Source organism: Mercenaria mercenaria, chromosome 7 (genome assembly GCF_021730395.1).
Source record: "Mercenaria mercenaria strain notata chromosome 7, MADL_Memer_1, whole genome shotgun sequence".
Taxonomy (NCBI): Eukaryota; Metazoa; Mollusca; class Bivalvia; order Venerida; family Veneridae; genus Mercenaria; species Mercenaria mercenaria.
In genome coordinates, this window is record NC_069367.1 from 47742818 (window position 1) to 47757780 (window position 14963).

Consider the following 14963-nt stretch of genomic DNA (forward strand, 5'->3'; position numbering starts at 1 on the left):
TCAAGTGAAACTAATGGGAAAAGTGCATTGGACATTGTGTGGGGTATAATAATTTAACATCTGAATTGCACACATTTGTAATCCATGCTTTAAAATGTTCATTTTAAAAACAAAAAAGTTAACATTGTGTGAATAGTTGTATAAGCATATAGCAAAAGCATAGTTCGTAGTCCGACCGGACAGGTTTTTTTTTAATTCTGTGTTAAAAAGATATGCTAGTATTATTTCAAATATAAAAGAAAGAGTAATCAAAAATTAAATAATCTAAAAACAAAAATAACGTTAGCAGTAAATTGTTAAAACATGAAAGTTCATTTCTATCACTACCCTCCCATTTATCCATATTAGATATTTACCGTTTTTTATTGTTTTGTTTGAAACAGACTGAGCGGACATGTTTCGGGGTGGGGTGGGGTCCGGGTTCGAAACTTTGCGACCGATCTTTCATATTTTATACTCCAGTTCATTCATTTCTACAACTTACAGTAACTCCGGGTATCATCTCCATACAAAATCACCCGGTTTTGTTTAAAGCTAAATCATATGATTTATCATTTGAGCAACATTTTATGATATTTTTTTCCAGTTTTTTCTTGTATTTCAGGAACAAAGACCTATTACATAGAGTTATACCTCTTCTGGAAATGTTTACTTTGATAGCGAGCGTAGCTCGCCTTACGGCAGTGTGTAGGCAAATATAACAAAGGTGTGCCGAATGGGGCTAGGCGATGTAGCTGAAAAATTTTCCTCTCGTCGCCGCCATTTTGGGTGCCGCCATTTTGTTCTACTTCCGTCAAAGTCGGGAAATTTTTTTTTTATTTTTAATTTTATATTTGAGTTACAATCTCTATGTTCATTAGGTGTCTTTATTCTTAAAAAAGTTATGTTACGGAAATAATTTCAATTTTGCTTTTATTTTACAAAGTGCGTGTCCCTAGAGGACAGGTGCTCACAGGAAATGCTTTGTTGGCAGTGAATACAGAACTTCATTTGATTGCTGAATATTATCCATCACTCAAAAATAATGCAAGAAAGATTTCCAGTTGGTAGAAAAAAATATGATTTTCTTTTAAAAGATCAAGCATTGGCCAGAAAATGGGATAAAATGTCATAAATAAGCATAAAGCCATAAGAACGCCATAAACAGATAATGACGTCACCGTGACACCGGCTTTCCATAAATTTTGCAACGTATGATATTCACTGTTACAGGTATAATGACACTAAATTTTTGTTTCTTTTCAAGTGAATAGGTTCTCGGAATTGTTTTAAGAAGTGAATAGTTTCTTTGCCGTTTAAGCTACGCTCGCTCAGAGGCTTTGCCTTTTTCATATCATTTTTTATGAAATTTTGTAATTGCCTCCCTTTAATATGAAAAAAAAAATGTAAAAAGTGGCCGGGCCGGACTATGTTTTTAGATTTTGATATAATTTATTAGTTTATTTAGTTTTATATTCAAATTTGAATACTTCAACAACCTGAAACAAATGGCAAGTATGAAAACAGCGCATAGCTTCGTAGTTCATCTATTTTCGATCTATCTTGGATGCGCAACCGAGATAGGCAAAAGGAGTATAATAATAATTTCATAAACTTACATTTCTAGTTTTCGTAAAATGTGTACTTATCAATGCAAATCTTTGACAACCTTAATATAAGAGTGTTTATACGCGGAAAGCCCGAGCGGGCCGAAGGCCCCGCGAGGGCTTGGAGCGCTTTTAGATAACATGTATGACGTATGTGAAATATATGAAACAATAATGAAAACAAATGAGAAAAACATTTCCAATACCATGCAAATTGAATTTCGTCTCCAGCTGTCATGGGGGCCGCCATTTTGAAAGTCTTGATTATTTAGGCGCTTATTGGTCAAAGTTAGACGCAATCGCTCATTGAGTAAGACCGGAAATGTTGACTTTTGGAAAATTTAATTACGACAATATTTACGACAAACTAAATGTGTGTATATTTATCTTTCTGGGCAACTTCATCAATCTGTCACCGGTCTGATTTTATATGGTGAAATTCTACTTGAAAAATGAGCAAATTACGACGTGAACGCTACAAAAAACTGCCGCTATATGACGTCATCGGCGTCAGTGAAAATATTTCTGCGGTCCACTATTTATACGACATAATAGACTTGAAGGGTACTGAATTATTTTGAGTGTTGAACAGTCCTACATTCACCTGCTTACTTATCTGCACTCTTTTCACTGACAAACAGTTGGGAAATGCAGATCATACAAATGTCTAAGCAGTACCAAAATGCTATGATATGCTATTATAAATGTCATAAGAGAATGGTAGTGGTATAGGGCAATGTTATTTTTTTTTAGACCTTTAATATCAACAATAAAAAATTCAATGTCTACATATCTTGTTTGTATCAAGAAAGGATCCTTATTTTATTCCATTGATTTTCTGATAGCTGATTTTTGTTTAAATTAATGAAAGTGATACAAATATCATAATCACTTATTCTGAAAAAAATACTTTGTGAGTTAACCCTATTGTATTTCAATTATTTTGCAAAATTACATATGCATGAAAGTTATTTTAATTGGAAATTTACTTTTAATCACAGATTGCACGTTCGGATTTTCTATTTGCACGCAGTTGGTGAAAAAGCATTTGTATGAGGGCTCTTAAAGTTTACTAGTTAAAAAATGAAAATAAAACGCAAGCGGTAAGAGCAAATCAGACCTGTAAGTCACACAGACATAATTTATCATATCTAAAAGAAAAGTATTTAAGGAACAAATACTTTACTTTTTATAACATTACATCTGTGTGACTTGTGTTCTTACAGCTTGCACTTTATTTTTCATCTTTAATTAATAGGAACCTGTACGCCCTAACTGGAAGCTTTTAACGAATTCTTGTTTTTCTCGGGACTGCTGAATTACAATACAGCGTTTTTTCTCTATATCGACGGGTCCCGTAAAAGGTCACATTCCCTATCGCCAAATATGGCATTTAATCCAAATTTCAGCAGTTAAATTGAGAAGAAAAAAAACATAAATTTTATGTCAATACTTGAGACACAGTTACATGTATAAAATACTTTTCCAATGAGAAAACGGAAGCTGACAAAATGTGTATTTACAATACGGTACATTTTCCACAAAGTTTGAGAATTTGTGTCATTTATTCCCAATTTCCAGAATGTCTATTCTATTTGAATTTATTTTTCCCGCTTTGAACGGTACCGGACCCATTCCCGAAATAGTGGGAAAAAAATCGCCGAAATAATATACTTAATATTTTCTTTAGTATTTAAGAGATTGCATGTGCTCATGAATTGTTGAACTTGAGTAAATAAATAACGATGACTACCAGAAATTTTATATTCAAGAGTGAGAGCTAATAAGATATTAAAAAAAAACATAATGACGGCATCTTTATGACAACTAATCATATCTTTTTACCAGCGATTATCTTGTACACTGGTAATACAGTTCATAATAGCATATATATATATATATTTTTTGTTGTTGTTGGATTTAACGTCGCACCGACACATGATAGGTCATATGACGACTTTCCAGCTTTAATGGTGGAGGAAGACCCCAGCTGCCCCTCTGTGCATTATTTCATCACGAGCGGGTACCTTAGTATAACCACCGACCTTCCGTAAGCCAGCTGGATAGCTTCCACACATGAAGAATACATTTGATGAGGCTTTTATGCATTTGAAGTTAATAGGCCTAGATAAAACATTTTCAAGTGAAAGATGGCCACTGGATATCTTTAAGTATATATTTCGATTTCCTTGAAACCTTGAAGTGAATAGCCTCCTGGAAAAAACACACTGGTAGCATGAGGGGTGTTGCACGTCACATTTCATTACCTTCCATGAACGACTATATCAAACTGAGTCTGCTGTCACTGTGGTTGCACCTCATTCAAATTATTTTACTATTTTATCCACCAAATAGGCCTATATAACACGGTTTTTCATGAATTGCATCTTTACTGTAAAGACTTTATTAAGCTTAATTTAACTTGTGACGGGCTTTCCGCGTCATAGGTAGCACCTAATTTCATATTATTCATATGTTCCCTAAGACAAGATATTTTCATTAAATTAATACTTAATACGGGAAAACCGAACGTTTTTCCGTCTATAGATAATGTGTACGTGTATATATGTCAAAGTAAACCTATATACCGTTCAACTTGGGAATATGTTCTATACCTTCACCGGTTTTGTTGTTGTTGTTCTCCCATAATTCTACCGGACCTGCTGCCGTGCTTGCGCAGTAAATAATTTTCAGGACGACATTTGATAAAATAAAATTTCTTATGAACGATCGGGCGCCGCATTATTTAAACAAATTATTCTATCCAGTTGAAAATTCGCGGTATCAATAGAAATCGGTGTTATTCGGGTTTCTTCATGAAACGAGTTTATGGATGATTCAAGAGGCCCGCTTTTTGTTTCCAATAACGAATTATGATGTAAGCTACATTACTGCACTGTTTGAATAACAAAACCATTGTTTTTTTATTTCTATGAATGTAGAAAAGCCAATAATTTCAAAAATGTCAATGTAAAACGAATATAGACACGCTGTCCTAACAAAATTTATTTATATACATAATTTTATCACACATTTATGTCATAAGTCTCTGTGGTCCAGTGGTTAGCGCACATATTTTCCATGCGCGAGGTCCGAGTTCGAATCTCGTAAGGTGCTTGATTTTTTTTTTTTTTAGCTTAGGCCCAATTTAATTTTTCTTTCTTTATATTTATCACACTTTTTTTTCAATTACTGGAACACAAATCAATAATAAGTATAGTTAACCAATGTTCTGTCTGTAAATTTTGAACAAAATATTCGAAGGCATGGAAAAGCATATATCGATATTGCTTATCTCCCCTCCCTTCCACAATCTTTCACATACATTGCAGCTACTTTCTAAAAGTCAATTCATTGACTAGAGTTTTAGTAAAATTACACTTGGAAAAAAATGTTGGCTATAAACTTGAGAGGCTCACTGCGATCACTATCAAGCTAAGAAATTAACCTTAATCATATTCAAAAAAAGGTCCCAGACTGTTAGCAGTTAGGTAAATTAAATTGAATTAAGACCAAGAGTGTTTGTGTTATATATAAAATTCTGGTCAAGAACTTTTACAATGAATTTGAAATAAAAAATTTCACAAGTAAATGGTTGTTTGTCATTCTCACATACACGAGTTTTACCATAGCTGTATTAGTGGAACACAATTTGTCCTAAAAGAGTGTCATTTGACAATAATGGCATTTAAAGGAATTAAAATAGTCCGTGTTTAGGATAGCAGGATTATGTAAGTTCCGGTATCTATACTACAAAAGAATATCAGAACAAGATGATATTGAATGTGATGTTACGCAGGCATAATGTGTAAATTGTTGTGTTTTATTTTTTGGATTGTTTTGTCGTTTTTAGAAACTATTTGTTTGTAACAAATGAACTGAAAAGAATATGTGCATTTCCGGATTCAGAAATTTGTATTAGAGAAACAAAGTGATAGCAAAGGCATGTTCGTTGTAAACAGAAACAAAATTGGTAATATTATGTATAAATAAATGACTTGCATTTATCTGTATATAATAAAATATTTATCTAAAACTACTGAGGAAGAGTGTGTTTTACGCATGCTCACTGACAACACGTAAAGGCCTGATATTGGGTCACTTTTGAATGACTGTTGCACCATATATAATACTATGAGGAAAATTTTGTAAATGACAAAGTGTTTATCAATGTTCGTACAGCCCCCATTTTACATACCCATTTCCGTGGCTCACTTCGTGTGAGTTAAAATTTGCTTACTAGATATAAATTTGAATTATGTAAAGTTTTCAGCAAAAGCATTATTTTGATACCAATAAATGATAACAATTTGCAGAAATAAAAAAGTGACAGGTCAAAAAACCCCCGTTATCTGTCCGGGTTTATGCAACAGTTTCGTTTTTGTCGTGTTGAGCGACATGTGAAGTTTCCACTTTTCTCTATTTTATCATCAGTACAACTGATGGTGCGTTTTTGGGAGTAGATTCTGTGCACCCAAATATCACTATTACCTTTAACTCATGAACACTATTTTCCATTGTCTGTCTAGTCTTGATACATTTGAAGAAATGATTAGATCCATGTTCATTTAAACAAAACTTTTTAAAACATTTCCCCTTCTTATTTTTATAACAATAGCAAAACCATCAGGCTTACTGTCAAAACTGAAAGCCAAACAAAATATATCAGAAAGAACAATTTAATGCAGAAAAAAAAGAAAGAATCCGTATCACTATCACTAGGTTTTCCCGTCAGATAGGCAGCGCCTAATTTCATATTATGCTAAAACGCTATCTTGGTCGGGCAACCAAATTTTATAAATACTTCCAGTGCACGGTATAGACCCCTTCGCCTTACTACACAACCTAGTGTCACATCGTTAGGTGTGAAATAACGACGTACATTTAACTAGCCTGTCCAGTTCTGTTGAAAGTATCCTGCAAACTGCTATCTCGTGTCTGTCCGGTACACGAAATGACACATCGACTGCCGAACGTATTACTTCTTTGATTTAGTGTGATTCAAATATCTTGTTATTTTAGGTCTTTGCTTATGTCAAGTGCAATACTTCATCAAACATACGTATCATCAATATTAAATACTTTGCTTCTTCTTTTGTAATAATGAAATAAAATACACATAATTGCCTTGATTAAGATGACGGTATCACCATTCGTAATTATATTAGCCTTCCGTCCGTAAGTTTCCGGTGGTTTCCGTACAATCGGAATCGGCTATTTCCGTGGTTTGGGCCGGGCCGGGCTGGGCCGGGTTTTATTAATAACCGGTAAATCCCCCCTTAGAAAGCTAGACGACATTTGCAGCAAATTATTCCTAAGCAAGTGAACAATGTTTATCTCCGGAAACTACATGTAATTTTATGATATTTATACATGAAACAGATTAATACTAATGTCACGGTGTATGTCCCGGACAAAGGGTAAAGATCCCGCAAATTTGAACTCAGAATCCCGGAAATGCCCTGAAAAATTATGGCATGTATGGGGACATGGACCTGGAAAAGTGGTAAATTTACCACCTTTTTTGGAGCTAGGGAAAACCCTGTAAATCCCATCTAAAACCTGACTTTTCAAGACTCTGCAGGCCTCGACCTTAACTTTTTTCAGCAGGTCCACCAACTGCTGAAATCTAGTAGACTTGCTCAGACTTTAGTGGACCTCCAATTCTATCACATAAATTGTGATGTTGTAGACGTCATAACTTCATATGACTCAAAGAAACAGGACTTATTTCTAAAATAATTAAAAATGAAGACTGTAGCAATCTGTTATCCCAAAAAATAATTATTTTGAAAAGTGTCCCAAAATATGGACACAATAGGAGAGATCGCCCTGACGTCACGCATCAACACCTGTTTATCTGCTGGTGGGTAAAACAAAATAGTTTTACATCGTTTGTGTATATGATCGAAATTTTCAATTTTTAATAACTTCTTCGTTCATTTATGGATTTTAAAAATTCAAAAAGTTTTGAAATACTTACGATTTTCATATTTTCTTATTCAAATATCTTTTGAAAAAGAATAACCGTTTAAAATGACATATGATTTTAATAGCGGCGTAGCCATGCTCCAAACTTTTATAAAAACACTGTAAGTTAAGCGTTCATAATTAATCCATTTTATTTCGAAATAATAATCAAAAGTTATCAATAAATTGCATGTTTTATATCCTTTCCATTGATCAAAAAATTATTGATATTATTTGTATTTTAAGAAAGTTTAAGCCGTTAGAAAAACATCACTGTTAACAAAAAAACATGGACGCTCGGCGTCTGCCCACCCGATCTTTGTCTTATCAGTTCTAAAAATAGAATATACAACGGATTTGTGTACAAACACGATCTCTCCTATAATCATCATCCACCCGACGTCGACCCGTGTTGAAAGTGAAAAAAAAATTAACAATTATCGGTAATTAGCCTTGTTTTCATCATCAATTTACACCCACAAAAAGAGCTAAAAGAAGTGTGTCGGTTATTATGGCATCTGGAGTGGAGATCAAAGCGGTATAGTTGCCCGAGATTGTCATGGCATTACGTCATGTTTTCGCGCCATGTGACACATCACTGTCTGATTGTACTTTCTCGATTCCTTAAATTGTTGAGAAGAAATCAGTAAAAAAGTTTTTTCTTTATCTTTTTTTAAAAGCGAATGTGCAATATCCCGAATAAACTGACATGTAAATGTGTCGTGAACGATGATTGTGGATAGCCTACCTCTGTGACCTATTTGCCCTCAAGGAATTTACATTATTGTTTGAAAAGAATATCTAACAAAGTGTTGTGTCAAAAAATTCATGTACTATGAATAATTTAAAACTTATTAAAATCCGCAACAACATCATACTGCTTTATTTTAAAACCACATTTCTATTTACGTTCACGAGGTCACGTAACCTATTCTGCCGTGCTAACAGAAATCTGTTTGCCAAAAATCGTTTTACTTGATGTATTTAAATTGCTGCCGCTTTTTCATTATTTAAGATTTTTAATTGTGTTTTTTGTACATTCTGGTCAAGAGTCTGAATTTTATTACCATAGTATGTACCGTTTATTTACTTTAAGAAAGAAGTAAATAATCAAGATCGCGCTATTTGAAATTTTACGAAACATTATATGAAAATCTGATCGTTTTTTAAGAATTTTGCCTACATTCCTGTCGATATCTTACTAAAATTGTTATAGAACTCAAACTGCATTAGTTCTCAAGCGGTGTTGAAAATTTGAAGCGATTACATTGAAAAATGAATGCACCACGTGCGTTTATTGTGTCAAAAGTAACCGCGATGAAAATAAGATATTACGATAGGGCGCACGTGTTTGTGGAATGGAAAATTACCAGCATGACGTTTTGATATTTTTACGATTCGCGGGTAAATTCCAGTCAATCCAGGTAATTTTGCCTGATGTATTAATTTCTCAATTTGGTAAAGTTACCACGTACAAAACCACTTTGATCGGTGGAGTAGTCCATTCGTGCAAAGAGCTATAAAAATAATAATATATTTATTTGCAAAAATATGCGGCCCGATATTACCGCTAAAAAGTTTAGGGTCGGTGGTAAAAAAATAGGGTAGGTCGGGCCACCGGAAACAAACAACCTTTTTTTTTTACGCCTAATGAAAAAGCGGCAGCAATTTAAATACATCAAGTAAAACAATTTTTGGCAAACTGTTTTCTGCAAGTGCGGCAGAATAGGTTACGTGACCTCGTGAACGTAAATAAAAATTGTTTTAAAATAAAGCAGTATGATGTCGCTGTGGTTTTTAATAAGTTTAATAAGTAAATGAATCTTTGTACTTTTTTGACTCGACACTATGTCAGATATTCTTTTCAAACAATAATGTAAATTCCTTGAGGGCAAATAGGTCACAGAGGTAGGATATCTACTATTATCGTTTGACACATTTACCTGTCAGTTTATACGGGATATTGTATATTTGCTTTAAAAAAATTAAAGAAGATACTTTTTATACTGATTTCTTCTCAGCAATTTAAAGAACCGAGGCCGTACGAACAGACAGTGATGTGTCACATGGCGCGAAAACATGACGTAATGCCATGACAATCTTGGGCAACTATACCGCTTTGATCTCCACTTCAGAAGCCACGATACCGACACACTTCTTTTAGCTCTTTGAGGGGGTTTTAATTGATGATGAAAACAAGGCCAATTACTTGTTTATCAACAGAATAATTACCGATAATTGTTAATGTTTTTTTTTCGCTTTAAACACGGGTGGGTTGATGATGTTTATTTTGTCCATATTTTTTTTTTGGACACGTCTCCCCGGACTGTGGTGGCTACATTTAAATTTTTCTTGATAATAATGCTTCAAAAAAAATAAAAAAAAACAAAACAAAAATACATGCCAGCAGAAACGCAACATTTTTTAGCTCACCTGTCACAAAGTGACAAGGTGAGTTTTTGTGATCGTGCAGCGTCCGTCGTCCGTCCGTCCGTGCGTAAACTTCTGCTTGTGACCACTCTAGAGGTCACATTTTTCATGGGGTCTTTATGAAAATTGGTCAGAATGTTCACCTTGATGATATCTAGGTCAAGTTCGAAACTGGGTCACGTGCGGTCAAAAACTAGGTCAGTAGGTCTAAAAATAGAAAAACCTTGTGACCTCTCTAGAGGCCATATATTTCAAAAGATCTTCATGAAAATTAGTCAGACTGTTCACCTTGATGATATCTAGATCAAGTTCGAAACTGGGTTACGTGCCATCAAAAACTATGTCAGTAGGTCAAATAATAGAAAAACCTTGTGACCACTCTAGAGGTCACATTTTTCATGGGGTCTTTATGAAAATTGGTCTGACTGTTCATCTTAATGATATCTAGGTCAAGTTCGAAACTGGGTCACGTGCGATCAAAAACTAGGTCAGTAGGTCTAAAAATAGGAAAACCTTGTGACCTCTCTAGAGGCCATATATTTCACAACATCTTCATGAAAATTTGTCAGAATGTTTATCTTGATGATATCTAGGTCAAGTTCGAAACTGTTTTACGTGCCATCAAAAACTAGGTCAGTAGGTCAAATAATAGAAAAACCTTGTGACCACTTTCGACGTCACATTTTTCATGGGGTCTTTATGAAAATTGGTCAGAATGTTCACCTTAATGATATCTAGGTCAAGTTCGAAACTGGGTCACGTGCGATCAAAAACTAGGTCAGTAGGTCTAAAAGTAGAAAAACCTTGTGACCTCTCTAGAGGCCATATATTTCAAAAGGTCTTCATGAAAGTTGGTCAGAATGTTCATCTTGATGATATCTAGGGTCAAGTTCGAAACTGGGTCACGTGCCATCAAAAACTAGGTCAGTAGGTCAAATAATAGAAAAACCTTGTGACCTCTCTAAAAGCCATATTTTTCATGGGATCTGTATGGAAGTTGGTCTGAATGTTCATCTTGATGATATCTAGGTCAAGTTCGAAACTGGGTCACATGCGGTCAAAAACTAGGTCAGTAGGTCTAAAAATAGAAAAACATTGTGACCTCTTCAGAGGCCATACTTTTGAATGGATCTTCATACAAATTGGTAAGAATGTTCATCATGATGATATCTAGGTCAAGTTCGAAACTGGGTCACGTGCCATCAAAAAGTAGGTCAGTAGGTCAAATAATGAAAAAACCCTGTGCCCTCTCTAGAGGCCATATTTTTCATGGGATGTGTATGAAAGTTGGTCTGACTGTTCATCTTGATGATATATAGGTCAAGTTTGAAACTGGGTCAACTGCGATCAAAAACTAGGTCAGTAGGTCTAAAATTAGAAAAATCTTTTGACCTCTCCAGAGGCCATATTTTTCAATAGATCTTCATGAAAATTGGTCTGAATGTTCACCTTGATGGTATCTAGGTCAGTTTCGAAACTGGGTCACATGCAGTCAAAAACTAGGTCCGTAGGTCTAAAATTAGAAAAATCTTTTGACCTCTCCAGAGGCCATATTTTTCAATAGATCTTCATGAAAATTGGTCTGAATGTTCACCTTGATGGTATCTAGGTCAGTTTCGAAACTGGGTCACATGCAGTCAAAAACTAGGCCAGTAGGTATATAAATAGAAAAACCTTGTGACCTCTCTAGAGGCCTTATTTTTCATGAGATCTTCATGAAAATTAGTGAGAATGTTCACCTTGATGATATCTAGGTCAAGTTCAAAACAGGGTCACGTACCTTTGAAAACTAGGTCAATAGGTCAAATAATAGAAAAACCTTGTGACCTCTCTAGAGGCCATATTTTTCAATGGATCTTCATGAAAATTGGTCAGAATTTTTATCTTGATGATATCTAGATCAAATTTAAAACTGGGTCACATGAGCTCAAAAACTAGGTCACTATGTCAAATAATAGAAAAAACGACGTCATACTCAAAACTGGGTCATGTGGGAACAGGTGAGCGATTCAGGACCATCATGGTCCTCTTGTTTTTTTTTTGGGAGGAGGGAGGGGGGGGGGTGCCTAACCAGGCTGATCCATTATTGCAGTTAACTTTGAACAACTACACAATATTCTGAAGGCCCTAAAAAGTAAGTTTTAGAAGGGTAGTGCAAATTTGAACCCCACACCTGGCATATAACTAGATACTGGTATAGGTCTTACTTTTTTTCTACCATAACTTTTGTCTGCTAGTTACTTGAATATTGCAACATGGTTATCCACTTACGTTGGCTTAGCCTGCCCATGGATAGTGTGGGTAGGTTAGTTGACTACCATTTAAATAACTGAATGTTGAATTAAGCATAAACCAAAATACATCATATTTATAAACAAAATTATTTCGGGCAAGTATAAATGTTTTCGGGCAAGTGGTTTTCTTAACTTACTTGCCCGAAAGGACAAGTGCTGAAAAAAAATTAAGGCGAAGACTGCGCACAGCTAAAAAATTTCCGACATGTTTGTAACTGCGGGTGGGGATGTGCAGCATTCGACCAGACAACCCAAACAGCATGAAACTGACAACAACCCCCCACCCCCCAGCCCTGTTCCCATTGTGTAAAGCATCCAGAAAACCACTGCTATATAGACCAGAATCGGCAACACAAAGAAAACTTAGAAAATTGTTTATTTCTTTCATTAGATCACTTTAATTTTGTCACCCCCACTTTTCATGTTTCACCCCCAGATTTGTTTGGCTGGAGGTAAGAAACACCCCCGGCCAAAAAATGTAGTGGGAACACTGATCTTGTGGGTTTTTTAGCATTGATAGAGTATGGGAATTTTTCAAACATGTTGAAATGGTAACAGAAGTCGTTGGATGATCGAGACATGTGGTCAGTTTGTTTTAAAAAAACAAAAATATATTGACTGAGGGTTGTCAGGGGCAGCGTGGGAGGGGGAGGGGTGCTGACCCCCAAGTGTCTGTGGTGAAAAGTACTTAAAAATCAAAATAAAGTGCTTGAAAAGTGCTTCAATTTTGCCATGCAAAGTCTGTATGAAGTTGAACCCTGTCACAATTTAATCTCCGTTGAATATAATACTCAATCTTTAAACAGTAGTATCCTGATGCTTATTTCATCAAAATACTATAAAATTGATATGAAATTAATTTTAACTGATCAGGTCCGCGTGAAGTCACTTCCAAGCAATCGATAAATCCGAGATACAGCAAGGTGAAAGTACCACGTAGCAACCCGTAGCGATTAAACTAGCAATACAGGTCGCGATGTTGTTTTCCAATAAAATAGATCATAATACTTCTTTATTTCATAATTTTTATTATTCCCTGTCCATTTATAATATATTCCTGAAAGATTTTTCTACTAGTTTTACTGGAAATCATTGATTTATCAGCGTGGCAATACCGGTCTGGTAGAAGTGACATCTGTTGTGTATTGTCAGTTTTTCCTCTCTTCGGCGATGTTGTTTTTTCAATAAAATAGATCTTAATGCAGTTTCATTTGTTTTTTTTTATTCATTCCCTGTCCATTTATAACAGATTCAAGTTTTTTTTCTAATTTTACTGGAAATTATCGATTTATTAGCGTGTCAAAAGTGACATGTTACTTATTGCCAGTTCTTCAGCCCTTCGACGGATGTCAAGATTCCATTTGAATAATTATATATTTATATGTATGTTATATTTATACATGTACATACAAAATTAATATAGAAATGAACTTGACATTTATATTTCATATATTTTTTTTTTATATATATAATGCTATTCTAAAATATTGCCCCTTGAAAAAAAAGTTAGATTCTATTTGAATGAAATATTTTGGAACAACAAAAATGTGCATCCACCTGCCACACTTCCAATTAACATAACTCCCTGGAGGCATAGTGAATATCAAAGTGAAAGGAAAAGGAAATCAATCTCTTTGATAAGTGATGGGCATCCAAAATCTGGTCAGAACTGGCTTTAAACAACCTACCACATACTAATTGCTCGTTTCCATAGTGATCCCTGTGACTTATGATTTTCGCAACTTACCGGTAATGCAATTTATGGCATGGCAAAAAATCTACACTGATAACAGTAAATAAATAATAACTGATGAACTACAAAACACGTTATTTTCTAAGCTAACAAGTATGAAACTAATTTAAAATATTTAAAAAGATAAAAGCAGTACAATAACTTGTAAAATGTTGAGAATGTTTATTCTCACATGAAGATCGCTGAGAATTACAAATTGTAACTTTTTTATGAATTAAAATATAAATTCGTCTTATTATAACTGGATCTGCGTGTGTAAATAACTAATATAATCTGAAAAGTAGATCCCTCGGAAGCACATTGTCATATTGAAAAAAAAATGAATTTATAATAATGAAAATTTATTTACATAATTTTGTTGTTTTTTCATATGAAATGTTGCTGGAGAAGTTATTAAAATAATCCTTTCTCCATCACACATTTTCCAGGTTGATTGTAGGTGTTATTATGACACCTGCTAATTAAATCCTACATTGAAGGTGTTGATAAAATAAAAGTTAATGTTGATGAATCAACCATTTACCGTTATTATGCCCCCCTTCGAAGAAGGAGGGGTATATTGTTTTGCAGATGTCGGTCGGTCGGAATGTAGACCAATCCGTTTCCGGATGATAACTCAAGAACGCTTGGGCCTAGGATCATGAAAGTTGATAGAGAGGTTGGTCATCACCAGCAGATGACCCCTATTGATTTTGAGGTCTGTATGTCAAAGGTCAAGGTCACAGTGACCCTGAATAATAAAACGGTTTCCGGATGATAACTCAAGAACACTTAGGCCTAGGATCATGAAAGTTGATAGGAAGGTTGGTAATGACCAGCAGATGACCTCTATTGATTTTGAGGTCAGTATGTCAAAGGTCGAGGTCACAGTGACAAGGAGCAGTAAAATGGTTTCCAAGCAATAACTGTAGAACGCTTGGGCCTAGTGTC